The 25,642-nt window shown below is 35.7% G+C and overlaps 1 long non-coding RNA gene across 2 annotated transcripts in view; it reads right to left on the bottom strand.

Moving 5' to 3' along the window:
- The window catches only part of LOC133262968 (uncharacterized), a 613,641-nt gene that overhangs the window by 45,420 nt on the left and 542,579 nt on the right, over window positions 1–25,642 (bottom strand). For both annotated transcript variants that reach the window (XR_009741417.1, XR_009741419.1), the window contains exon 6: window positions 12,067–12,115. This is a non-coding gene — a long non-coding RNA (uncharacterized LOC133262968). The remainder of the gene's footprint in view (window positions 1–12,066; window positions 12,116–25,642) is intronic.

The following is a 25,642-nucleotide window of genomic DNA, read 5'->3' as shown; positions in this document are numbered from 1 at the left end:
GATAGAATGTGGAGGAGAGTGGTCTTTTGCCTTACAATGGGGGTGACATCTGTTCTACAGAAATACTATGAACTATATCTGTCACACTCTCTAATTACATTTTGTTAATTTGGTGTCATTAGTTGATTCAGAAATGGGAAAATAAGCCTTATATCTAGTAAAATCTAATAAAAGAGGCAAACCTGGACTGATTCTCATCCTGCTTGAGGCGAAGAAACATGTTCAGAAGAAGCCTTTGTGGCAGGCTTGCACTCTCATGTAGATTCAGTTTCATGGGTTTGGTGGACAGGGAAGGAATATTTAGTCTGAAATCTCTAATAATGTTCCAGAAACAGCTTTTTGTCTGGGGACATGTCATTTCAGTGTATGTTTTCTTTGGTTTAAACTCTTCTGTGCTCAAGCAGCAGAAATAAGGGAAACTGTGGCACAATGTTTTACAACCTCATCCCAATTTTCTTTCAGCCTTTTAGGATTTTTTCAGGTTGCATGGCCTTTCCCACAAGTCACTAAGGTTGGTTAAGATCTGTCTTAATTCAGTTCCATGATCAGGTTAGGATCATCTACACACATTAAGAATTACATTATTAAAGATGTGTTCTGCATCTAGCAGTATTTGGGTACTGTCATCCCACTGTTTTCTTCCTCACAATAAAGACTACAGGATAATTCAACAAAAGCAGAAGTGCATATTGTGCCTTTCTGAGTTTTACATATCAAATCACAAAAAGAAAAGGAGAAATTATTTAAAGCAACATTTCCTCCCATGATTTCTTTAAATTTACTAGAAAATTTAATTCATCTGGAAGAATACCATCACAGTTACTATTTTCGAATGTACATTAGAAAAAAAAAAAGAAAAAAAAAAAAAACTGGGTCTAGCTGTATCTGGAAAAGGTGGTGTTTGCATTCCAAAGGGTGCAAACTACCAGGAGTACGGAATTCTGTTTACCATATTAAAGCAACCAGAAAAAAAAACACAGAAATATAAAATACATTGATGTTAGTGTATAGTTCTTTAAGATGCTAAAGGTAATTGCCATGTTTAAAGTGTCTAGAAATGGATAAATATAAATGGGTGACAACAGTGTGATATTAAAAAAAATCTTTTACAACTCTACCATAGCATGATAGCTATATGAGCCTGATACTGAAAAAAAAACAACCACGAAACACTAAACCCCAAAATAAAGGAAAATCCAATGTTCATTTGCCTCTATAGATTTGTTGTGGTTTAGGATGAATTCATTAGTAATGAAAATTTATAGCCTGGGTTCCATTTTGGAAGAAAGGTTTTTCTAGCTTCTTGCCAAGGCATAAAATCTTTGAATCATTGAATAGTTAGGGTAGGAAAGGACCTTAAGATCATCTAGGTCCAACCCCCTTGCCATGGTCAGGGTCACTTTGCACTAAACCATGCCACCGAAGACTACATCCAACCTGGCCTTGAACATAGTCCCACAGAGAAGTTTCTCTTCAATATGATATCCACTGCACATTTATTGTACTATTTAACCTAAGTATTCTGAGATTTGAAGAAAGAAGAGATACATGCAACATAAAGAAAACTTCATACAACAAACTAGGCCTCAAACCTGCAAAATCTTTGTCCTATTAAGTAATATTTTCACTCCTTACTTCATGAAGAACTATACTGCACAAAGGGATTAACAGGTATTTCGTTATACAGAGTATATCACCTATCTCTTAGGTTAAGACAAAAAGAAAACAATAATTAAATTATGTAACAAAATGTTGTTCATAAAAAAATGTGCTTGTGTCTCTCTCTGTTTAGAGAAGGCTGATCTCTAAGATCCACCAGTTTGAATTTTTTCTCTCCACAACCTTTCACACATGTCCAGGTACAAAAATGTCCGTCTGCTCTAGTCTCCATTTTCTTCACTATAAACTGAGCATAGCTGATTTGTGTGCTATTATTCTGCTGGTGTTTACAAATATGTTAATTTTATAAATTGAATGCTGTCAACTATATAGCACAACAATCATGTATGTTTTCTGTGTATAAAAGAGAGTGGCTTGTATTGAAAGGAAGTGGATCAGAGAGCAAGGTTACTTAAGAATAAAATTCTAGTCTCAAATTCAGAAATAGCAGTCACTACCAATTGTTATCTCCTGATGAGAATGGCGGTTTACTAATAATATGTCATGTAAAGCTGACATATTGTGTCCTGACTTCCACTCAGATACACAATGAAATATCATCCATTTTATTACCTTTAGAATTATCTACTTTCTGTTGAAAGAACTTCTGCAAACAAAATAAGATTCAAAGTTGTTTTCACAATGCAGGTTATTTATATTTTTTTTTTCCCTAAATCCTCATTATTGATAAAATAACCCAACAAAAGCCCAATCTTGATATCCCAGTCCACACATAGTCCAAATAAATAAAAAATTTTGGTGCAGATACAAACTTTGATAAAGACCGATAATGTTATCAGCAGTCAAAAGGACAAGTCATAGTACATAAATGCCTTGCTTTTGATACAGCGGGGAAAAAAAGTCAGACAGAACATTATACCCTAGAAATTGCATACACACATTCAGATGTGTTGCAAGCAAAGCCTTATGCAATTTGTTAATGCACAAACATAACTGAACTGGGAGGAGAAGAAAGGACAAGATTGTACTTGAAAAAAATGTCAAAAGTATTCAAATTGTATAATTTTCATTTCACACATCCACAAAAGTATGTATATGTATATGAGAGGTGTTTTCTTTCTTCCTCTCTAGTTCAGTTTAATTTTTAAATGGGATAAAAATTTCTAAGGAGTTTGATTCAGAACTGCAACATTCTTTTTTAATTTGCTAAAAGGTTGGTTGAATCTGACGCATAACAAAATATGAGAAACTTAACTTACCTGGTAATTAAGTCTAAAGCTATAAAAATTTCATTTGTTTTCAGATTTCTTCACTATTCTTTTCCACTTTTCCATTTCAGTGTAATACAGTGAGCTGAGTGGAACAGATAATCTGACTGACAGAAGCTGGAAGTTATATTAGAAGAAAAATTACCTAAATCTTTACAGCCAAACCAACAACAGAAAAATCATGTTGAGCCAGCTGGAACTTTGACCTGACTCAGAATCCCATAGCTTATGCTATGTTCTTGAATGTATTTATTAAATGAACCAATTATTTTTAATTAGTGTTGCAGATAAAATAATTTTACAGCTTTTTGATTAAGACGGGTATTGCATTTATTTGTATATTTATTTATATAGTATCTAAGTGATTTTCTCCTAAAAATGCTGAAGTACTCAGCTGAAATCAGATATTACTGGACACATTACCCAAGTGAATGTAGATTAATGTATTGGCCACATCCTCTTTGAAAATAAGGCCCTAAATCTTTTTTCCTAAATCTTTTTTCCTAAATCTTCTCTGTCTATGCAGAAAATCCTGTATTTGTGGGATCTGCCATCCCAGGTGGACTTGAAAGAAGACTGGATTTTCACTATATGATTTTCCTATTTCTCCTATTTCTACATAGCTTCTTCTGAGCATAAAAAAACAGAAAAACTCATCTGCAGAACATACACATGCACACTCGTAAAAGAAAAGTTTTCCCTGAAAAGAAAGGGATTTTTATCCTAATATTGAACCAGAGCTATGAAGTCTTGAGAAGAAAAAGCATGTTGGTGATATATCTTCGCATAACAAGCTCTAAAATACTATTTGGAAGGCATCCATAACTCCATATGAAATAAAAATGTAGTTCTTGTCCTATTTCAGAAAACCAGTATTAATCAAATTTGAGCTGAATTCTTTACAGACCTGCACATACTGACGAGTCATGTGATAGTTTTAAACTTTGACAGAGTTTGTTTCTTTCAGGAGCAGAAGTTGGATGAAGCTTAAAAGGCAGGACATTATCCTTTGATGCCTATGTCCTGTAACACAGTAACAGTAAATACCCAGTGTGTTTTTTATTCTACATTTTCACTATTAATTTTACATGACCAGATCTCTGATAAACTTGTTCTTTAACAGCACTCTCACTCCTGAAGCAATGTAACTATTTTCTCTGTTTTCCTACTGAATAGAAAGTAATGAGAAAATAAAAAAATACAACAAAGAGTGATTAAATTCTGGTTTCTAGTATCTTAAATAAAAAAAAAAAATCTAACACTGTATATAGCATTTATAAAGTTCTTTAAAATTTTATGGAATTCCTTCATTTTTTAAAGGAGTTGCATAAGGTGTTGACTAATTTATTTTATGTTCATTAAAAGCTCAGTGAAAATAGTTCATACTAAAGGCGATATAAATACCTACATACCTAAGAAAGTATAGCTTGTGGACCTGACTGACAAGGACATCTGTGTATGATCAAATTCACTAGAAATGTATGACTTTATTTACAGGTCACTGTCATTAACAGCAGTTTCTTCACAAGGTTTTAGAAAAAAACATTAATGCATAAATTTTGTTGTGGGGTTTTTTTGGTGGTGTTGTTTTTGTGGTTTTGGTTTGGTTTTCTTTTTTTTTTTACTAAAGGAAAGGTAATAGTTACCTTCAATAAAAAAAGTTCTCAAATTTATCCCTGATATTATCTTATCAATTACAGAATTACGTCTATATGAGTCACTAATTTTCTATTCCAGCATTATAAGATGGTAGTACAGTACCTTTTGGTCCTGAGTGAAAAACTCCTTCAGAGAGCTAACAGACCTCTGCTGAAGCAATGCAAACCTTTCTACTATGTTGCATTTTAAGTCATCTCTGTTTCAGATATCAAGTAATAATGCTGGAGTCTGGATGAAAGAAGCTGTTTTGCCTATAAAGAATAATATATGTTTCCAATTCCACATCCTTTGTAAATGGGAGTAACTGAGCTTACATAAGCAGATACTGACATGGCCTTTGAACATAAGGTGATAGCTTCAAATTATTCTTTCCCCTTACCTGTAGCCTGAAAGCAACCAACTATATTTGCATTTAGTGAATTGCCAAAGAAGTTCAAAGATATGCCAGAAACTTGATGTACGAATAACTGAACCATTGACAAAGGTACCCAGCAGTGTGCGAGTTACCAGTAATTTGCAGGGTATTGGGAAATGCATCTATGTCACTCATTGAATACTTTATATAGTGCAACTGCAGAAATTGATTCAAAAATTAATGCCTATTTAGTAGTATTACACAATCATTTCTTACTTGACTGACAGTTTAGTTTCTGAGAAATCCTTATCTTCTTGAATTTTCAAATCTACTGATAGCCCTGTCTCTTTATCCATAAACCCTCTTTCTTGGTCTGTAAGCAAGTTTCAAGGTGCAATACTTCTGGATGAAACTAACAAAGTTCTCTATAAAGAACCAAATATAACCAGCATTGCAAAACCCTGAGGATCGTAATGTGGATCTCTGATTTATTTGAGAAGAGATTTACTCCTACTGTATGTTTAGCTTCATCCACCTGAATATGAAATTCAAACTGCCTTTTCTTTTAAAGCTGATTTTAACTTCAGAAATAATCCTACTCTCAAGAGACATGACAGAGGTACAAAAGGCAGAATATCAAGATTGTATAGCATCATTATAATGAAAATTATCCCTTGGCTGTGGCCATGGTAGGACACTTTAATCAATACTTTCAGAGTATGCTTACTAAAAAATGAAATCTATCTCCAACATAAAAGCTTTTTTTTTTTTTTCCCACATCTTATGCAAGTTGGTTAACTTTTCATTGGTGATACTCCTTACTAAAAAATTAATTTGGTGACTACATTGTGTTTTGAGTAAAAGAAATAATTTTTAGGTGATAAATTTTAATCTTTCAGAAGCATAGAAGGTGTTTCAGAGAGAATGTTAATGTCACAAAAGTAAAAAAATCACAGACCTCATTCCCAATTTACATGCAACCTTTAACTTTTACCATGGCATGACCTGCAAAATCTCTAGCCATACCGTTTCACATGCTAGTGAATCTACTGCTAAGAGTAGTTAAAAGATAATTGTTGAATTGGCTTTTTCTGTATTACTACACTTAGCATGCTTGAAATTTACATTAAAATAAGTAGCTCAGAACTTTTGCAGTGCTTTTAAGACAACGCCTGTCTCATTGGAAATGTATAAATATACAGAAGCATGCATATCTATAAATCACAAAGGCACATTTAAGGATTGAACAGGATCAGATCTAGAATGCATTTATAAAAATTAATGTGCCTTTAAACACACATACACATATATTTTTGTGTTTATTTATATGTAAATAAATAATCAGAAATAAGTTTTTCCAAACACAGTATTAAATGCAGTATCTAACAGCAAGGGTTTATAATGAAAATACAAGCATACCTGTATTCATATACCTGATAATTTATGGTGCAGCATTCAGAAGTATTCAGGTAAAATGGCATTTTAAGTTTACTTCTGCAAATTCTGTCTTCAAAAATACCCTTAATTCTTTGTAAACAGAAAACAGTTTTTTGCTTTTTGTTTGGTGGTTTACGAGTTTTCTAGATCAGACTATTTAATACTTTTTTTTTTTTAATTATGAAATTTCTGAGACTGTAAATTCTGATGCTTCTCCCAACAGATTTATGGACAAGGAAATTATTTTCTTAAGTGCCAGGTAGTAGAAAGAGGTATCACAAGCTGAACATAAAATAAAACTGAAACGCCCAATCCTTGTCAATTTCCTTTCTTGATGTTGCTTTCACTGACATAAAACTACCAAAATGTGAGAAAGACAGTTATGGACAATTATCAGAATCATTCAGTTGCTTAAAATTCTAGGAGTAAAGAAACATCCTTCAAAACTTCTCTGGTTACCTATTGCTTTTTACAGACTTATCTCAGATTATCTGAAAGATTTCCTGGAAAGAGATGCTTGCTTCTTTCCATTGTATTTTAATTAACAATTATCTCTAAAGGAACATGTTGCATGTTTGATTGGATGACAGATGTTTTTTTTGAGAAATTTGGCCAAGGTCCTGAACCTTTATGTTACTTCTTAAATCACATGAGGCAATAGAAAAATAAAGTGTATGAGTGGAAGGACTTGAAAAAAGAAATAAAAATCTAGAGTAAGAGCGGACTTTTAAAAATCATAAGAAGAAATGGGTAAAAGAAGAAGAATGTTTGGGGTTTTTCTGTTTGTTGTGGTGTTTGGGTTTGGTTGATTTTTCTTTTGTTTGGGGTTTTTATTCCTTTGTTTGTTTTATAGAATACCAGGTTGCAAGTGACCTCAATGATCATCTGGTCCAATCTTGGACAAAGTACCATCTAGACAAGATGGTTCAGCACCCTGTCCAGCCGAATCTTTAAAGCCTCCAATACTGGGGAACTCACCACTTCCATGGGGAGATTATTATAATGGCTGAAAAATTTTCCTCTTGTTTCAAGTCAGTACTTCCCTGGGAGTAATTTGTACCCATGAAAAAACATCAACACTGGGATAGAAAAGTTCCTGATACCAGTTTTCCAATGAAAGACTAATTTTCATCCACTCGTTCAGTATCAGCTAATGTTTTTTTTTCTGATAAAACCTTCATAGAATCATAGAACAGTTAGGGTTGGAAAGGACCTTAAGATCATCTAGTTCCAACCCCCCTGCCATGGGCAGGGACACCTCACCCTAAACCATATCACAGAAGGCTTTGTCCAACCTGGTCTTGAACACTGCCAGGGATGGAGCATTCACAACCTCCCTGGGCAACCTATTCCAGTGCCTCACGACTCTAACAGTAAAGAATTTCCTCATTATATCCAATCTAAACTTCCTCTGTTTAAGTTTTAACTCGTTACCCCTTGTCCTATCACTATAGTCCCTAATGAAGATTCCCTCCCCCGCATCCCTATAGGCCCCCTTCAGATACTGGAAGGCAGCTAGGAGGTCTCCACACAGCCTTCTCCTCTGCAGGCTGAACAGCCCCAACTTTCTCAGCCTATCTTCATATGAGAGGTGCTCCAGTCCCCTGATCATCCTTGTGGCCCTTCTCTGGACTTGTTCCAACAGTTCCATGTCCTTTTTATGTTGAGGACACTAGAATTGTACACAATACTCCAAGTGGGGTCTCATGAGAGCAGAGTAGAGGGGCAGGATCACCTCCTTCATCCTGCTGGTCATGCTCCTGTTGATGCAGCCAAGGATACAGTTGGCTTTCTTGGCTGCAAGTGCACACTGCCAGCTCATGTTCATTTTCTCATCAACCAACACCCCCAAGTCCTTCTCTGCAGGGCTGCTCTGAATCTCTTCTTTGCCCAACCTGTAGCTGTGCTTGGGATTGCTCTGACCCAGGTGTAAGACCTTGCACTTGGCATGGTTAAACTTCATGAGGTTGGCATCAGCCCACCTCACAAGTGTGTCAAGGTCCCTCTGGATGGCATTCCTTCCCTCCAGCTTATCAACCGAACCACACAGCTTGGTGTCATCGGCAAACTTGCTGAGGGCGCACTCAATTCCCCTGTCCATGTCAGCGACAAAGATGTTAAACAAGACCAGTCCCAACACTGATCCCTGAGGGACACCAGTCGTTACTGGTCTCCTTCAGGACATTGAGCCATTGACCACAACTCTTTGCGTGCGGCCATCCGGTCAGTTCTTTATCCACCGAGTGGTCCATCTATCAAATTGATGTCTCTCCAATTTAGAGACAAGGATGTTGTGTGGGACAGTGTCGAACGCTTTGCACAAGTCCAGGTAGATGACATCAACTGCTCTACCCCTGACCATCAGTTCTGTAGCCCCACCATAGAAGGCCACCAAATTGGTCAGGCAGGATTTCCCCTTAGTGAAGCCATGCTGGCTGTCACCAAGCACCTTGTTGATTTTCGTGTGCCTTAGCATGCCTTCCAGGAGAATCTGCTCCAAGATTTTGCCAGGCACAGAGGTGAGACTGACTGGTCTGTAATTCCCTGGGTCATCCATTTTCCCCTTCTTGAAAATGGGGGTTATATTTCCCATTTTCCACTCATCAGTAACTTCACCTGACTGCCATGATTTCTCAAAAATGATGGCCAGCAGCTTTGCAACTTCATTTGCCAGCTCCTTCAGGACCCGCGGATGGATTTCATCAGGTCCCATGGACTTGTGCACATTTCGGTTTTTAGGATGGTCTCGAACCAGTTCCTCTCCTACAGTGGGCGCAAGGTCTTCATTCTCACAGTCCCTGCATCTGCCTTGCAAGACTTGGGTGGTTTGGTCAGAGCCTTTGCCAGTGAAGACCGAGGCAAAGAAGTCATTCAGAACCTCAGCCTTCTCCAAATCCTGTGTATCCAGTTCTCCCGAGAGCTTCCTGAGGGGGCCTACATTCTCTCTAGTCTGTTTTTTATTTGCCATGTACCTGTAGAATCCCCTCCTGTTATCCTTAATATCCCTAGCCAAGTTTAATTCTAAGTTTCAATTCATAAGATTGATCACATCACTATTAAGTGAAGGGGGAAGTTGAAAGCATTAATTAAGAAATATTTTTTAAATTCATATATATTTTAATTCCTTATTTTTTAGAAAACCTATTAAGATGCATAAAATCAGTACTACTATTTTAATGGTGAAAATGCTACTTAGATTTGTCTGTTCCTCTTGTTTAAAGTATTGATTACAAATGAGCCAATTTGGCATACCACAAGCTTTTGTTTAAACTTCTGTCTCAACAAAACTCTATTCAAATTTCAGATTTCAGATCTGATTCAGATCTTGCAAGGATTCCTTGATACTTCAGCAGCTGCCTTTATTCTTCTCAGTTCTGCTTTAGTCATCTGCACCATTTTTATATGCACAGATTGCAGGCCAATAAAACAATGTCATCTATTCTCTCTACTTTCTGTAAGAACATTCTCTGACAAATCGGCTACACCTACAGTTTCCAAACACCACTGGGGAACATCCCATGTCTAATTCCCATCATTTTAACTGTGTCAATTTGTGAAAGAAATTAATTAGGCTATTTATATTTATAGTTTCAACAGATTAGAAAGATTATGTTACTGGAAATGAGCCCCTTCTACAGTAAACTTCTATCAGCTGTATATTTTAATTTCTCCAAGTATGCTAAACAGAAGTGATGTAATTTAAACACATAGTGGGGTTTTATGGATTCTCCTATAGAAGTTGATTGTTTCTGTTGCTTATCATTTGATTCCGATTTTTTTTTTAAATCACACAAAATCTTACTTTATCATAATTTCATGGTATATCTCTGTTGCCTCCTATATTCATAAGCATAAAAAGTGCTTTGACATGGTCACTCAAGCCATGAGATATCATGGGTTTGCATTACTTCTTTCTTTAAAAATAAAGCTTTGTTATACATGAACCAACCACAAGTACACATATATGCTTGTGCGTATTTTATATAGCATCAGTTGCTCAAACCAAGAAAACAATCGATCACCAGTAATCTTATATTAAGTAATATAACAGTGTTATTATGAGAATTCTCTAACACTTCGTTGTATTGCTTCTAAACACTTTTAGTGTTTTCACAATCACCAGATATTAACAAACTTAACAAGGCAGGTATCTCTACAGTTAAGAGTTTTGCTAATATTAGATTGATTACTCCTACAGCATTTCTAGGAATGCAGGTCCTTTATAGGAATCTGAATAAGCCTCATACTCCTGTACACACTTTGATATCTGCAAAAATAACTAGATTTTGGGGGATTTGGAATTTAAAAGCATTTACAGACTTACAATAGACACCTGTTAATCACCTATTGCAGGGATGATTCTACAGCTGTGTTGTGCAGAATGTGGAATAGCAATAATCAACTGCTCAAGAACTATGAGAAAAAGAGAAATAAAAAAAATCATGGAAAACCAAAAGAAACAGGATGGAAACAAAGCCCACCAGAACTGTTGAAATATTAAGAAAAACTATTTTATTTGAATTTTTAAAATTACTACTACAAAAGTCTAAATTTCAGACATTCAGGAGAAGCTTCTGAAACAGAAATATGCTTTAAAGCTCAAAAGTTGTAACTCAGTACAAAAAAAAGTGGCATGGTAAAATGTATCATTTCTAATATGGTACTTTTTAAACTACTACTTTCACACAATGAGTGGAATCACAAAACAAAGCTGACAGATCTGTTCTCCTGTTCTTAGGTTTCCACTGTCTAGGAGCATTGTTTGCTGCCCATGTATGCAAAATACAATGACTATTTGTATTATACAAACAAGGTTTCCTCACACATTTGATCTCAACTGCATGGTAATCATATTGTCCCTTATTATAAAACAAGTACTCTGTTATCTTTAATATTATGAAACGAGTTTAAAAGTCAGGAGAATGATAATCTGTTTAAGCTTCTTTGTCTCAACAGCTTTATTACTTAAATTATTTCAGCAACATGCTAAAGAGCAATGTACTTCATTCAAATGACCATATTATACATGTTTCTCCAAAACCGTACTATATGGAAGAGAGAAAAAAACCCACAAAACTACAGTAATTTTTCTTTTTAACAACTGCCTTGTATCTCACTCCCCAAAACTGTCACATTAAACTTCTGATAGTAGGAAACCATTTTGATAAAACATACAATGTCATGGGTTTAGCATCTACTACAGCTGCTTGGCCCTTATACATAGCTAAAAGATGGCTTCTCACACAGGAATTAATGTGCAAAAATGCAGTTTATGTCTGGAGAACTTCTGTTGGTTTTACCTATTGGTGCTTCTCTGGTTCATGTTCTCTCTCACTTTGAAATTATGTCAGCTCCTGAGTCTGATGATTAATTTTAACATTAGTCCCAAAATGAAACATGGTCAAGTTACACATGTAATACTGAAGTACAATTACGTCACTGTCTCTTTAGTCAAAATATACTAAACCAAACAAACAAATAAACAAAACATACAAACAAATTCATTTTCCAGTTATACAGTAAGGAAAAATCCCTTTTCTCTCACAACCTCTTGAAACTAAAAGGGTTTAATTAATAACTGATATTGCCAGTTGACGTTATCACAGACTGGGTAGGACTTTTATTTTTTTTTTTAATGCTCCAGGAAACATAGTCATATGCTGGAATACAGATATTCACAAAACCATCCAAATTCAAGATAAAGAAATAACAAAAATTATTACTCACCCTGAGCTTGCCAATTTGGAACTCAATAAAAAATTCTCTATCCTGAGATCTGAAAAACATTGAACAAAAGCTTTCTATCACCACTGACAATAAATTATTATAATAAATAATTATACATTAGGTATACAGATAGTTCAATATTGGAAATGGGTAATATAGGTATAGGTTATACAAAAGTCAATTGGCTTAAACCTTTAATAGTCTGCTTCAAAATAAGCACATTTTATGTCAGAAAAGCAGCCTGATAAAAGCTTAAGCTTTCAAGTGTGCTCAGTCTTTCTCTCCCTACCCCCCAGCAAAGTCCTGAGGAAAAATTAATTTTAAGCTCTCTCCTGGTACTGAGAATTTGTGAATTTCCATGGAGACTGATAAACTCCAGGGATATCTGAATTGAAGAAGTTCAGAATGTACACCAGAGCAGTTCAAACTGTGACTTGAAAAGTTTATTTGAACATAAATAGTTCCTTTAGAAAACAAATTACTTTAATGCTTAGAAGATATTAAAGAAAAATAAATCAGACTGCATTCTAAAATTCTGGTTCTAAGAGTAGAAAAATAAAATAATCAAAATAATAATAAAGGATATACATTTCATGTTTGAAAGGGATCAGAATGCTCTGTGACGGCAGAAGAAAGTGCATCAGGGTAAAAGCAATAGAGAATCTGACTGAGGTAGATATTTTTGAATCTGGGGATCCAAAAATGGATTTTTTTTTTCTATAAAAGCAGAGGAAGAAAACATATTAGCACAGCAAATCCTCTTTATGATCACCAAATACAAATGATTCATCCTTGAATTAATATTCATTTCACAGACACAGATGCGTTTCTTTATAATTGCTAAGATTTGTTAAATTTATCAATACTATAACCATGGTTATTTCATTAATAAGGCTGGAGGTTACCCATTAGCTTAATAAGAACAATCTAAAATTGATTTTCCTGGAGCAAATTAGTTTTCAACTTTTTGTCTACAGGCATTTTTCTTTTTCCAGTACAACATTAATGAAGATTAATGCTCAAAATTTAAAATCTGGCAAATAAATATTAGACAATACATGAAGTAAAAACACATTCATTTGAACAATAAAAAAAAGGAAGTATAGAACAAAATGCATAAACATAATATTAAATTTATTTTAGTTTTATGCTAATGGTAATAAATATATAAAAGAAGTAGTTAAATTACTATAGTGTTAATCTGCATGCTTTGGAGGAAATATGTATGTCATTGTAACCTTAAATTTATTCAAGACATCCTATTAACAGGTTATCCATTTGGTGTTTGCTATGTTGCCAAGTTCTAACAATTTTTCCATGGTACTTCATTAAAGAAATTAGTTTTGCCTTTTGTTTTTTATGCGTTCGCACATTTTGGTGTGGGTTTCTGGTGTTGGAGTTTTTTTGTTTGCATTTGTTTTTTTTAAAAAAATCTTAATCAATAAATGGCATATTCTTTTTCCAGGCTTGAGATGTGGGCCTGTGCAAACCTGACAAAGTTCAACATAGCTAAGTGCAAGGTCTTTCACATGGGTTGGGGTGATCACAATCACAGCTCCAGGTTGGGCAGATAAACGGTTCAGGGAAAACCTTAGGGGAAGGACTTGGGAGTGTTGATTGGTGAGAAACTGAACATGAGCTGGCTTCAGGGTGTACTCACAGCCCAGAAACCAATCATATCCTGGGCTGCATCAAAAGGAGTGTGGCCAGCAGGTAGAAGGAGGTCATCCTTCCCCTCTACTTTCAGAGCCATGGTTGTTTAGTCTGGAGAAGGCACTGAGGATGTTTTCTAGCAGCCTTCCAGTACCTAAAGGGGGCCTAGAAGAATTCTGGAGAGGGACTTTTTACACAAGCATGTAGTGATAGAAAAAAGGGGAATGGTTTTGCAGTGAAAGCAGGTAGATTTAGATTGGATTTTAAGAAGAAATTCTTCACTATGAGTGGCCCAGAGAAGTTGCGGCTGCCCCATCTCTGGAAGTGTTGGGGCTGGATGGGGCTTTGAGCAACCTGTCCAGTGAAAGGTGTCCCTTCCAACACAGAACATACTATGATACTAATATTCTATGATTCTATGATTGATTCCAAAGTATTTTAGACACGTCAGAAAAGAACCTGAGAATAGAAGTGTATATATTCGGCTTTTCTTTACCTTAAAAAAAAAAAAAAAAAGTCTTTTTATTTTTATTTTTAGAGTTTCTATGAAACTTTTGAGCTGGACATTTAGAAGTGAAAATCGCATGGGGCCACTAGAAAAAAAAAAAAAGCAAGCTTTTTAAACCAAATATGCTTTGCAAACAGCTGGTCTAAAAGAGTATAAATTAATCTTTGGCTCCCAGTACCTTTTTTCTATTTTATCATTTTGAATAAGTGTGTGGAAAAGAATGCAGAATATTTTGCTAGTTTTTACACATTGCACAATAGAGTTACATAGGAGTGAAACTGGGGGCAGAAACTGAAATCTTACTACCTGCTTGTCAGAAAGCCAGCCAATTATAACACCACTCTAATCCTAATGCAGAAAACCTCAAAGTGCTATCAGGAAACTGTAGGTTAATAATCTGCAAGCATAATCATAGTTCTGTTGTGAACTAAAATGTTGAGCTAGCGAAGTCACAAATTCTTTCTGTCCACAGACTTTCTTGCTCCATAAAATCATCTTGGAAGTTTCAATTAAACTTTCGGATACACTCCCGGATGTTTAAAAGTGTATTATTTCTATATATATAAAAATAATAAAAAAAAAATCAGTAGCATAGTTAATTATACTGTATTGCCACAAAATTAATTGCACTTCAGAGAGCATAGGAACTCTATGTCCTGAAAGTAATTTGGTTTTATTTCAAGTAAACAGTGATTTATCCTCCAAGCCTGCAAATATATGACTCAGGGCAAGGCATTATTCTGCAACACTTACATCCTTAGCTGGTTCCCACATCTGTAGGATATTTCTTCAAAAATTGTCAAATTTTATAAGGCTTGTTGCTCCTGAATTTCTTTAAATTTCACAATTTAAAGTCAACAAGACTTCTGTTGTTTGGAATCATCACAATTTTAGAAAAAGAGTAGGAGGCTATTATTCTGTGAAAATGTTTTATTCTATTGACGTTATTTCTTATTAAAAATCATTGCAAGAATGATCATTAACATAAGCTTCCTTTTACAGCACCCCGTATTTAAAGGCACAACAGGTACTAACAGGCAGTAACAACTACTATATGATGACTCACTACTGGACAATGTTTGTGTACCTGTGTTTCTACAGGTCAGGAAAAAAAGTGTTTGTGGGAGATTAAAACTCTGCTTTCAAGGATCTTTGTGCACTTTGACTATAAAATACTAGTAGTAAATCACTAGGGAGAACAAACCCCACCATTATGATGATGATTGCTAAGATAAATTACAGTAGGAATTATAACAGTGTGTATCATTGCCTTATTTCCTTGTACAAAACTTACACCAATTATCAACAAACATATCTTTGTTTACTCATTGATACTTAAAAAAAGTTCCAGGAGAAATCTTATTTCAGTCATTTAAATAATATCCTAAAATAACCACACAAAAATGAGGATATAATTTAAAATTAAGAGTTTTCAAGAAGGCTGTGAAAGAGATTTGTAACACTTCACTTAAGTGTAATTTATATTTTTGGCAGCAATTTGTCTTGAATTTTTTTTTGCATGTCTAAAATATTTTGCTACTTTTGGAAAATAAAAGATCTTTCTCTTCCTATTTCTCTTTAAGAAATTTCTGGAATTTTTAGAGAAAAAACATAATGTAAAAGAGATAGGTGATAGCTTCATAGGTTATTCTGATATCTAGTTCTTCCTCAACTGGAAAAAATAATTGAAGTACAGCCTATGGTAACAGCAGTAGGAGAGCATTTTATTTAGGACTGCTTTGTCATCATACCTGATAACTGTGCCCTTCAGTTAAAAAACCCCAAACGGTCCCTACTTATTCCCAAATGTATGTTTGGTTCATGGGCTTTAAGCATATCACTAGTATTTCAACAACAGGTATTTCATAACCTTTTTCTACCTCTGCTGTATCAAAATCTCTGTCAACCTGACAGAATTTCTTGAAAAGACAGAAAAATACCTGCTGAAGAAACAAAAAGGTTTCATTAAATTTTATAATCCATTTTCATAATCTCTTGAGGAAACATTTTGGTTTATGGCAAAACACAGTCTTACATGTTTCAAAGCTTAAAAATTCAAAAAGGTATCCAATTCAATTATTTTATGGAGATTATCTTCATAATAATTTACATAAATTTCTAGGTAGGTAATCTATACATGCATAAAATACCTCTCTTCCACTTTCTTCTCCCTATTAACCTTAACAGGAAATCCAGCTTTGTTGCCAAAATGTTACAGTTTGGGCTTTCTTAACACAGCACAGAGCACATATTTTACACAACAATACTATCAAATCCTTTCTACTAAAGACAGACTTTTTCTTTCAATGTCTCTTTGGTAATTCCTTTTGTTTATGTGAATTTGGAAGGACTATATCTGGACTTCAGGGCAGGGTCTCTCTCCACTTTAACACTTGTGGTCATGATGCCCACATACACACCTCTGAGAATATTATTTACCATGATGAAACCTCACTGTGTACTTCCCTTTACATACTTGCCATTAAAAGTAGTTTCACGTGTATAGGACAGGCATGCTTAAATATGTCCTGAAATTTGTATGGCTTGAGAAGCAGTATTGTGTGACCTATTAAAGAATTTGTCTGTGCTCTACTGGAAATTGCCGTCTTAGGCTGTGTTAAATTTTTGTGGTTTTGCACTCTATTCAGGTTTTTCTTCTCTTTTACTTTGTGCATTTTGTGATGGCATTGAATTTTTGTAGCATACCATTGATTTTGAATAATACTGCTCAGCTGCTTGTCAGCCACAGATTTTTAAAGGTTATGGTTTCATCATCACTCAAAAATTATTTTATTCTTTTTTCAGACACTGAAACACAGCATGGCCAAAACAGACCCCTGCAGGACTCCCCCGGCGAAATGATTAAGAATGATTCCTTGTTAACTGAAAGCATTTTTTCAAAGTGTTGGTGGCTACATCTTAGTTATATTCTGCTGGTCTACTTAAGAATGCAACAGCACATGCACTCTACATCTGCCTTTAGAAAAATTGAGTTTTATCATATTTATTTTTTCTTATGAAAATCACACTCTAGCAATTCATTAATAAATTTGCATTACAGGGACAAAGGCTTACAAAACGTTTGAGAAAAAATAGTTCTTCATTCATAATTAGCATAATTTATAAACAATTTGATTTTTACTCAAGCTGCGCTGACATGAATGTTAGTTTTCAGCACAATATTGGTAATTTTAAAGTGAAAGCTGAGGGTGGCTTGCCATTCTTGTTATACACTTCTTCATAAATGGTTATCTATAAAACTTCTACCATGGATTAAGAATGTATATTCAGGTATGAGAATGAACATTATACTGTAAATATACAATGCCTCATAACGCAGTCATGGCAGTCTGCTATCATCTAAACACTTATTAGAGAAAAGGTAGCCCTGACAGCACAGAAATGTCTATTTTCAGGTAAAAGATTCACATGTTATTAGCAACATTAACTAATGTAGCATGAGTTATTTATAAATCAGGATCTTTCCATCCACCGAGTTATAAAATCAATTAAATTCTTGAAAATAAAAAATAAGCAACTTGAATATTTTATCTAAACCTTCAGTTTAAATTATAATCAGATTTTGAAACTGTTCCTTAGAGTTTCTACTACCCAATTATGATATTTTTTAGAGTGGACAATGTGGTGGAATTTCCATTATGTAAAATATATTAGCCATAAGAACTTCAATGTATTTGATGTTTTTCAAGCAAATTTAAAACTTTATTACCTTTGGAACTGTTGTTCTTTTTCTTTTAAAGTTTGATTTACATTATTTGTTCTGGCATGTTTGCAGCTGTTGGTCTGTTTTCTACAGAATCTATTTTTACACAAAGCAGAAACAAGAAGTAACATCAGTATAATCTAGTGAATCTAGTAACTGGCCATATAAGAAGTCCAATCCCACATCCTTGACTCTTCAAATCTTTGGCTTTTCTTGTGAGTGCAGGGATTTATATTCCTGGTTAATTTGTCTCACAAGTTGATGCAACAACTATGAAGTCAATGTCTGTAAAGGATGTAAAAATCTGAAACTTTCTCCTCAAACAAAATCTCCGAGGTTCCTAGAAAACTTAGAGTGTGGGAAAAAGCAGTATTTGTAGAAAACTTTATTCATATCATTTTCTTGACAAAGCATCCCACATCATACACAAGGATCTATGCATTATCTTGATTATGCTCATATGCCAAGTGAGTAATGTCTGCAATATTATGTGCACCCTGTCATTCTGAGTTCCTATCTTATTCAGATATCCTATGTATGCACAACTTTAGAACTGCAAAACATTGAAGGCTGAGACAAATGTCACATTGGAAACATCCTCTGCAAAACCACAACCTATAAATTTCAGGAAAACACCTTATTTGCATTTTCACGGGAGGATGAAATCACATGTTGGGGTGAATACAATGCTTAGCATTTAAAATGTATCATTTCCTTTCATAATGCCCGTTTATAAAAGTACTTATATTAATACTCATTATACTAGTAACCCAGCTTTGGTGTTTACACATTACTTTAAGACAGAACTGACAATATTCAGGAGCGCCTAGTGCAATATTGCCTAGTTCAATATGGCACTATAATCCTAGTTAGTGCAGTATGTAACAAAGCAATCACTTGGTTTAGTTGCTTTCAGTGAAAACTTTTTCTGTGTAAGAATAAACAGAGAGAGAGAGAGAGAAACACCACAAAAAATACTGGAAAATCACATTGTGAAAAAGGGAAAAAACTTTTACAAGAATTTAAATTAAAATCACTCCAATCTAACCTTGTAATGATTTGCTATGATAATAAAATTATGTGCCTTTACACAACACATAACACTATAAATGTCCTACGTTTTGTTCTCATTTGGGCTAAGAAAAAGACTAACCAGTGATAATAGTACATATTCCAAAAGCTTGAAAAAAAAACAACAGAATAATTGCAGGTGTACACAGCAGAATCTGCTAGTCTTGGGAGTGCAGAATTGACAAGGTACATCTATTTTATTATCTCTTTTATTGTACTCTAGGTTATATCAAGAAACATTTCTTCTGTCAGTTTCATTTATAGAGGTGTGTTACTGAGTATGAAAAAAATATATTTATAAAAAATGTTTTTATTGTGAAGTCTGTAAAGACAATTTGAACAGCTGAAAATTTGATTAGAGATGTTTTAAGTTTTCAGATACATTAGAATTATTAAAAACCAGCATACCTGTGTTACTAAGTATTGACAGACGGCTTGCAGCACTCTTAAAGTAAATTACGAAAATATGAAACTTTGTTGCACATTTTCTCTACATTTAATTTTCTAAAATATTGTTTGGGGGGGATGTTTTAATAAATGAGACAATTTATGAAATCACATCTTAAAAACAGTTGTTCTGTAGATAAATGTTTTGGATGAATGAAATATGGTAGTTAAAAGCAAAAATAAAAATGTTCAGGGTCATGGAGTACAATGGCAACTGCTGCCCATTAGTCACAGATATAAACTTTTTTTTTTTTTTTTTTGTGCAGCTTCTAGTTAAACCAATGTTCCAGATTTCCCACTGGAAAACAAAAATGCACTCCTAATACAAAGAGGTTAATGATTCATCTTCTACAATATTACTTTACAGAATGTGCATGTCAAAGGCTAAGGTCTTGATTCACTTCAAGCATGCAATTGTGTGAGAAAATAATTTTGAAAAACTCAAAGTTTGTAAATAAGCAGGTCTGTTCTTATCTCACAGTTTGATTTGTTCATAGAATCCTGGAATCAACTAGGTTGGAAAGGATCTTTAAGATCATCAAGTCCAACCTTTATCCCAGGACTGCCAAGACCATCACTAAACCATATCACTGAGGGCTTCATCTGCATGTTTTTTGAACACTTCCAGGGACAGTGATTCTACCACTTCCCTGGGAAACCTATTCTGATACCTGATCACCCCCTCTTTGAAGAAATTTTTCTTAATACCTATTCTAAATCTCCCCTGGTGCAGCTTGAGACCATTTCCTCTTGTCCTATCACTTGTTACTTGGGAGAAGAGACCAAAACCTACCTCACTACAAACTCCTTTCAGGTAGTTGTACAGATTGATAAGGTCCTACCTGATCCTTCTTCTTCAGCTCCCTCAGCAGTTCCTAAGTCTTATTCTCCAGACCCTTCACCATTCTTGTTCCCTTTCTCTGGATCCACTCCAGCACCTCAATGTCTGTCTTGTAGTGAGGGGCCCAGAACTGAACACATGATTTGATCTGCGGCCTCACCAGTGCCCAGTACAGGGAGATGATCACTGCCCTGGCCCTGGTGGCCACTCTGTTTCTGATGCAGGCCAGGATGCTGTTGGCTTCTTGGCTGCCTGGGCACAAGCTGGATCATGTTCGTTGTCTGTCAGTCAGCACCTCCAGGTTCTTTTCCTCAGAGCAGCTTTCCAGCCACTCTGCCCCAAGCCTGGGGTGTTGCACAGGGTTGTTGTGGCCCAAATGCAGGATGTGGCACTTTGCCTTGTTGAACCTCATACCATTGGCCACAGCCCATCTATCCAACCTGTCCAGATCCCTCTGCAGAGACTTCCTACCCTTCAGGAGATTAACACTCCCAGCCATCTTGGTCTCGTATACAAATTTACTGAAGGTGCACTCAATCCTCTCATCCAGACCATCAATGAAGATATTAAACAACACTGGCCTAGCATCGAGCCCTGAGAAACACCACTACCAACCAGTCTCCAACTAGATGTGATACCATTTACCACCACTCTTTGGTCTCAGCCATCCAGCCAATTTCCAATGCAGGGAAGAATCCTCTCATCCAGGCCATGAACAGCCAATTTCTCCAGGAGAACACTGTGCAAGGCAGTGCCAAATGCTTTACATAAGTCCAGATAGACAATGTCCACAGCCCTTCCCTCATCAACCAGGCACATCACCTTATCATAGATCAGGATGGTCAAGCAGGACCTTCCCTTCATGACCCCATGTCAACTGGGCCTGATCCCCCAGTTTTCCCATATGTGCTTTATGATCTCACTTAGGATCATCTGCTCCATGACCTTCCTTGGCACTGGGGTCAGGCTGACAGACCTATAATTCCCAGGGTCCTCCTTCCTGCCCTTTTTGTAGAGAGGCCTAACGACCAGCCTCCAATCCTCTGGGACCTGCCCACTAGATCAGGACTGCTGATGGATGATGGAGAGTGGCTGAGCAAGCTCCTCTGCCAGCTCCTTCAGCACTCTTGAGTAGAACCCGACTGGCTCCTTAGACTTGTACGTCCAAGTGGAGCAGGAGGTCTCTAACCATTTCTTCCTGAATTTTGGGGACTTCATCAGCTCCCCATCTCTGCCATCCAACTCAGGGGACTGAGTACCCTGAGAATGGCTAGTGTGACTGTTTGTGAGGCATAGGCAGCATTAAGTACCTCAGCCCTTCCTCATCCTCAGTCACTAGATTTCCCCTGGTATGCAGTAGCGGATGGAGGTTCACCTTGGCCCTCCTTTTATTGCTAGTATATTTGTAAAAGTACTTTTTATTATCTTTTATGGCAGTGGCCAGATTAGTTCAGCCTGTGCCTTCACCTTTCTAACTTTCTCTCTATGTAATCTAACAACATCCTTGTACTCCTCTTGGGATGACAGTCCCATCTTCCACAGGTGATAAATTCTTTCTTTTCCTGAGTTCCAGCAACATCTCCCTGTTCAAACAGGTTGGTTTCTTTCCCAACAGGTTGATTTTCAGCATTTGCCTCTGTGCCTTAAGGTTTTCATTCTTGAAGAGTGTCCAGCCTCCCTGCATTCTTTCTTCTTGCGTAATGTTTCCCACAGAATTCTGCCAACCAGCATCCTAAACAGCCAAAGTCAGCCCTCAGGAAGTCTAGGGTGGAGGTTTTGCTGGCCTGGAGGAATGTATATAATGGTGGACTGTACTGCAGAATGGGGACATGTACTGTACATGTGACTTACAGGAATGGCATGCTGGGCATTGCTGCAGATGGTGTAAGGTATAACATACTTTTTTTCATATATAATGATCACAGAATGGTCTAGAAGGCTGAATATATTTTATCACAATTATTAGGACAGCTAGGAAGTAAAAATGGTATTTTATGGAGTTGTCAATAAGGACTTAGACATTGCACAATACAATTGCTCACCACTCACCAATCAATACCCAGCCTGACCCAAGCAGTGATCTGAGCCTTCCAGGTGACTCCCCGCAGTTTACATACGGGGCATGATATGCTGCGATATGGAATACCCCTTTGGCTAGTTTGGGTCAGATGTCCTGTCTCTGCTTGCTCCTGGTTTCCTGTGCCCCTGCTCACTGCCAGAGCATGAGACTGAAAAATCCTTGTCAGAGTAAGCATTACTTAGCAGCAACTAAAACATTGAGTGTGTTAACAGCACTGCTCTCAGACTGAAGCTGAAAACACAGCACTACACCAACTACTAGGAAGGAGAAAAGCAACTGCTACAGCTGAACCCAGGACAGCAGTACTTCAACTTTTCTGATGCTCCTGAGAGCAGACACTCTGACTTTAATACCTGTGGGAGTTTTACCAGCCTGGATCTCAAAATTTCAAATTCAGATGCAAGCTTCTTCCCAGATAATAAGTTCCAAGAGAATGTAAATCTGAAAGGAAGTAGTAGTTGTCAAGGAATGCAGTATTACATCATAAGTGTAAATTTAAAAAGTATGGAAAATAGATTTAGTTAAAAAAGTATCATATATGTACTTTTTTGAGATGCAGCAATTGACAGAACAAGTGTCAAATGTCATGTTTCAGTTTTTTAATGAAAAACCACACATGGAAACTACTGAAATAAACGCCTTTACATAATTTAATAATACCTTGACCTTCACTAGAAACCAACAACAGATGTCTGAAAATTATTTTCTGCCATCAATCCACAAGTTCTGTTGCACCTATCAAGGAAGTAGATGATAAGAAAGCTTTTATGTGTGTGTGAGGGGGAAGGCAGGGGTGAGAAAGAGAAGAGTCCTTAGAATACAGCATTACAAGTCCGTTCACTGGAAACTAAGAAGCATATTTTCCATCAGAATCCTACAAGAAATACTACATCATTCCCAGGTCATAAACCAAAGGAAGAATTCAGTTTCTGACACAAGAGGAAGAGCAAGTTACTCTGCAGTTCTTTTTGTAAATAGTATATATACCCTTTGACCTCCCAGAAAAATTTAAACACTATTAAAATGCATTCAGAAAAAATTACTGGAAAAATGGTGTTTTAACCACAGTCCTCTTACACATACTCAATGACACCTTTGTACTTATTTTCTATAGGAATCACATTGAAGAAAGAAAGCTGCTAGTGTTAACTACACTGTTCTAAATCTGATTCTGATACACTGAGTTATCTGATCAAAATATTTAAGGTTTGTATGTTTGCTTTCACTTTGAAAAAGTGGGATTTTTCATTAATACCTCCTATGATGTCAAACAATTAAATATCAGTGGGGGACAATGATGCCAAATCTGACCACTCCTGGAGCTGGTACTAAGTTCTATTCTGAAATGAACATATTTGGTTTTAATAATAAAGAATAATTTTGCTGAGGAACAAAACTCTAAGTAATTTACTAAGTACTGTTGTGCTAAGAGAGGCAATATGGTCCCACAGCTACTGTACAGGATACCTGGATTCCTTTACCTTTCTGTTTTTGAGCTTCCTCATTGTTAAACCAGAAATAACACCTGTTCAGTGATTTCAAAGATCAATAGTTGGAAATACTTTCCATTTATAAGTATAGAAGAGCTTCTAAATATTACAACTTATTTTATCAAAGCAGAGAGCAGTTTTTCCTTCCAAGTTCTCTTCATTAGCAGAGGAACCTCAAAAAAAGAGACAGTTTAAAGAATACTTTAAAATGTTTCTTTGCCATGGGGTTTGAAGAGAAAGCATTTAATGAACAGGCAATGACGTTTATGTCTATTTCAGTAGAATTTTTACATGGGAAAAGGAGAACATATAGTCTGATGCAGATTGTAAATTTGAGACAGAAGTAGCACAACCCTAAGAAAGAAGGTGTAACCTTGTTCGAGGTAACCATGAGAAGAGAATGTAGAGAGTGACTGATTTTTTGTGCAGTTGCTTATTAATCCACTATAGTGGTTTTGTGTTACTGAATGAAAACAAACTCAAACACACAAATTTAGGATACTTTGTGTCTTAATTAAGAGACAGGGCTGTAAAAATAATGTAAGATCACTGAATAAAGTGTAGAATATTGTAAGGAGATGACTCAAATTTATCTCAAGCCACAAACATTTGTAAAAATAATTAGAGTTTAAATGATCCAAATACAGAAAAAAAAAAGTCAAACAACCCACACATATGCACATATTATTACTATTCCATCATTCAATCAATGAGCCTTTAATTTTTAATGCAAATCTGAAAAATTGATATAGGGTAACTGATACAAGTTGCTTAAAAAGAGAAGCTAAAATAGTACATTTTCAGATGGTTTCAGGTCTTCTGTGTGTCCCCCTCCCAGTAAGATCCCAGCCAATACTTCATTTCTTCCATTCTTTCTTATTTGAGAAAAACTGCTGGAAGATTAGTGTTAAGACATAACAGCTCTGAAGTGAACCTAAGAAATGCTGAACAGATTTCCAAGGAAATTACCACCAGTCATCTCAGGCTTGCCTGGTATTAGAATCACCTAAATATAAATTAGCAGTTACAACACAGTTATTAATACTGTAGGTATATGTACAATCAATATCAGGCATGAAAGATGGTATCTGAGCGTTTCTGTCAGGAACATGAACTAGGTGCTTCATAGTGTTATACACATATGTTATGCTTTATTTCAATCATTTTAGACACTGGTTACATTAATCTATAATACTTATATCTTTAGTATGTAGAATAAAGCACTTCCCTTTTTGGTGTATTTCATATACAGAACAGTAATATAAAAGTACATTAAACAAGAATATGTCTCTCTAAGATTTCTGTAACTCTCTGTTAACTTTTTTTTCTGCAAAACACACAAGATTGTAACATCTGAGATAAGCACAGGCTCTAGATAATGATAAGCACAGAGGAAGGATGAATTAAAGAACACTTACGCAGCTGCTGCCCTCTCCCCCTCATTTTTCCACTGGAAGTCTGTATCTGACTTTCTTCACTCTGCTTCCGTCTCACACACTCCTTCCTAATGCTTCTCTCTGGTTTCACAAGTATTCCTTACTCAATCACAGAGATCCAGTGCTTATATTACATGAAACAAATAAACCCACTAATTAACATCCAAACATGATTCTGAAAACACACTGAGGCATTAGAACTGAGAGCCATGGGTGTAGCGTTAGATTGTGTTTTTGATTGTGTTTTCAATTGTGTTTTCACTATTTTAACGAGATCATTTTGCAATGAAATTTTACAATTATGGACCAGAATTACTCTGCCTAAT

Source organism: Pezoporus flaviventris, unplaced genomic scaffold, assembly GCF_033815535.1.
Source record: "Pezoporus flaviventris isolate CSIRO_AGI_PZ_B2104156 unplaced genomic scaffold, CSIRO_AGI_Pfla_v1 ptg000226l, whole genome shotgun sequence".
Classification (NCBI taxonomy): Eukaryota; Metazoa; Chordata; class Aves; order Psittaciformes; family Psittacidae; genus Pezoporus; species Pezoporus flaviventris.
This window is presented reverse-complemented; position numbering and strand designations above follow the sequence as displayed.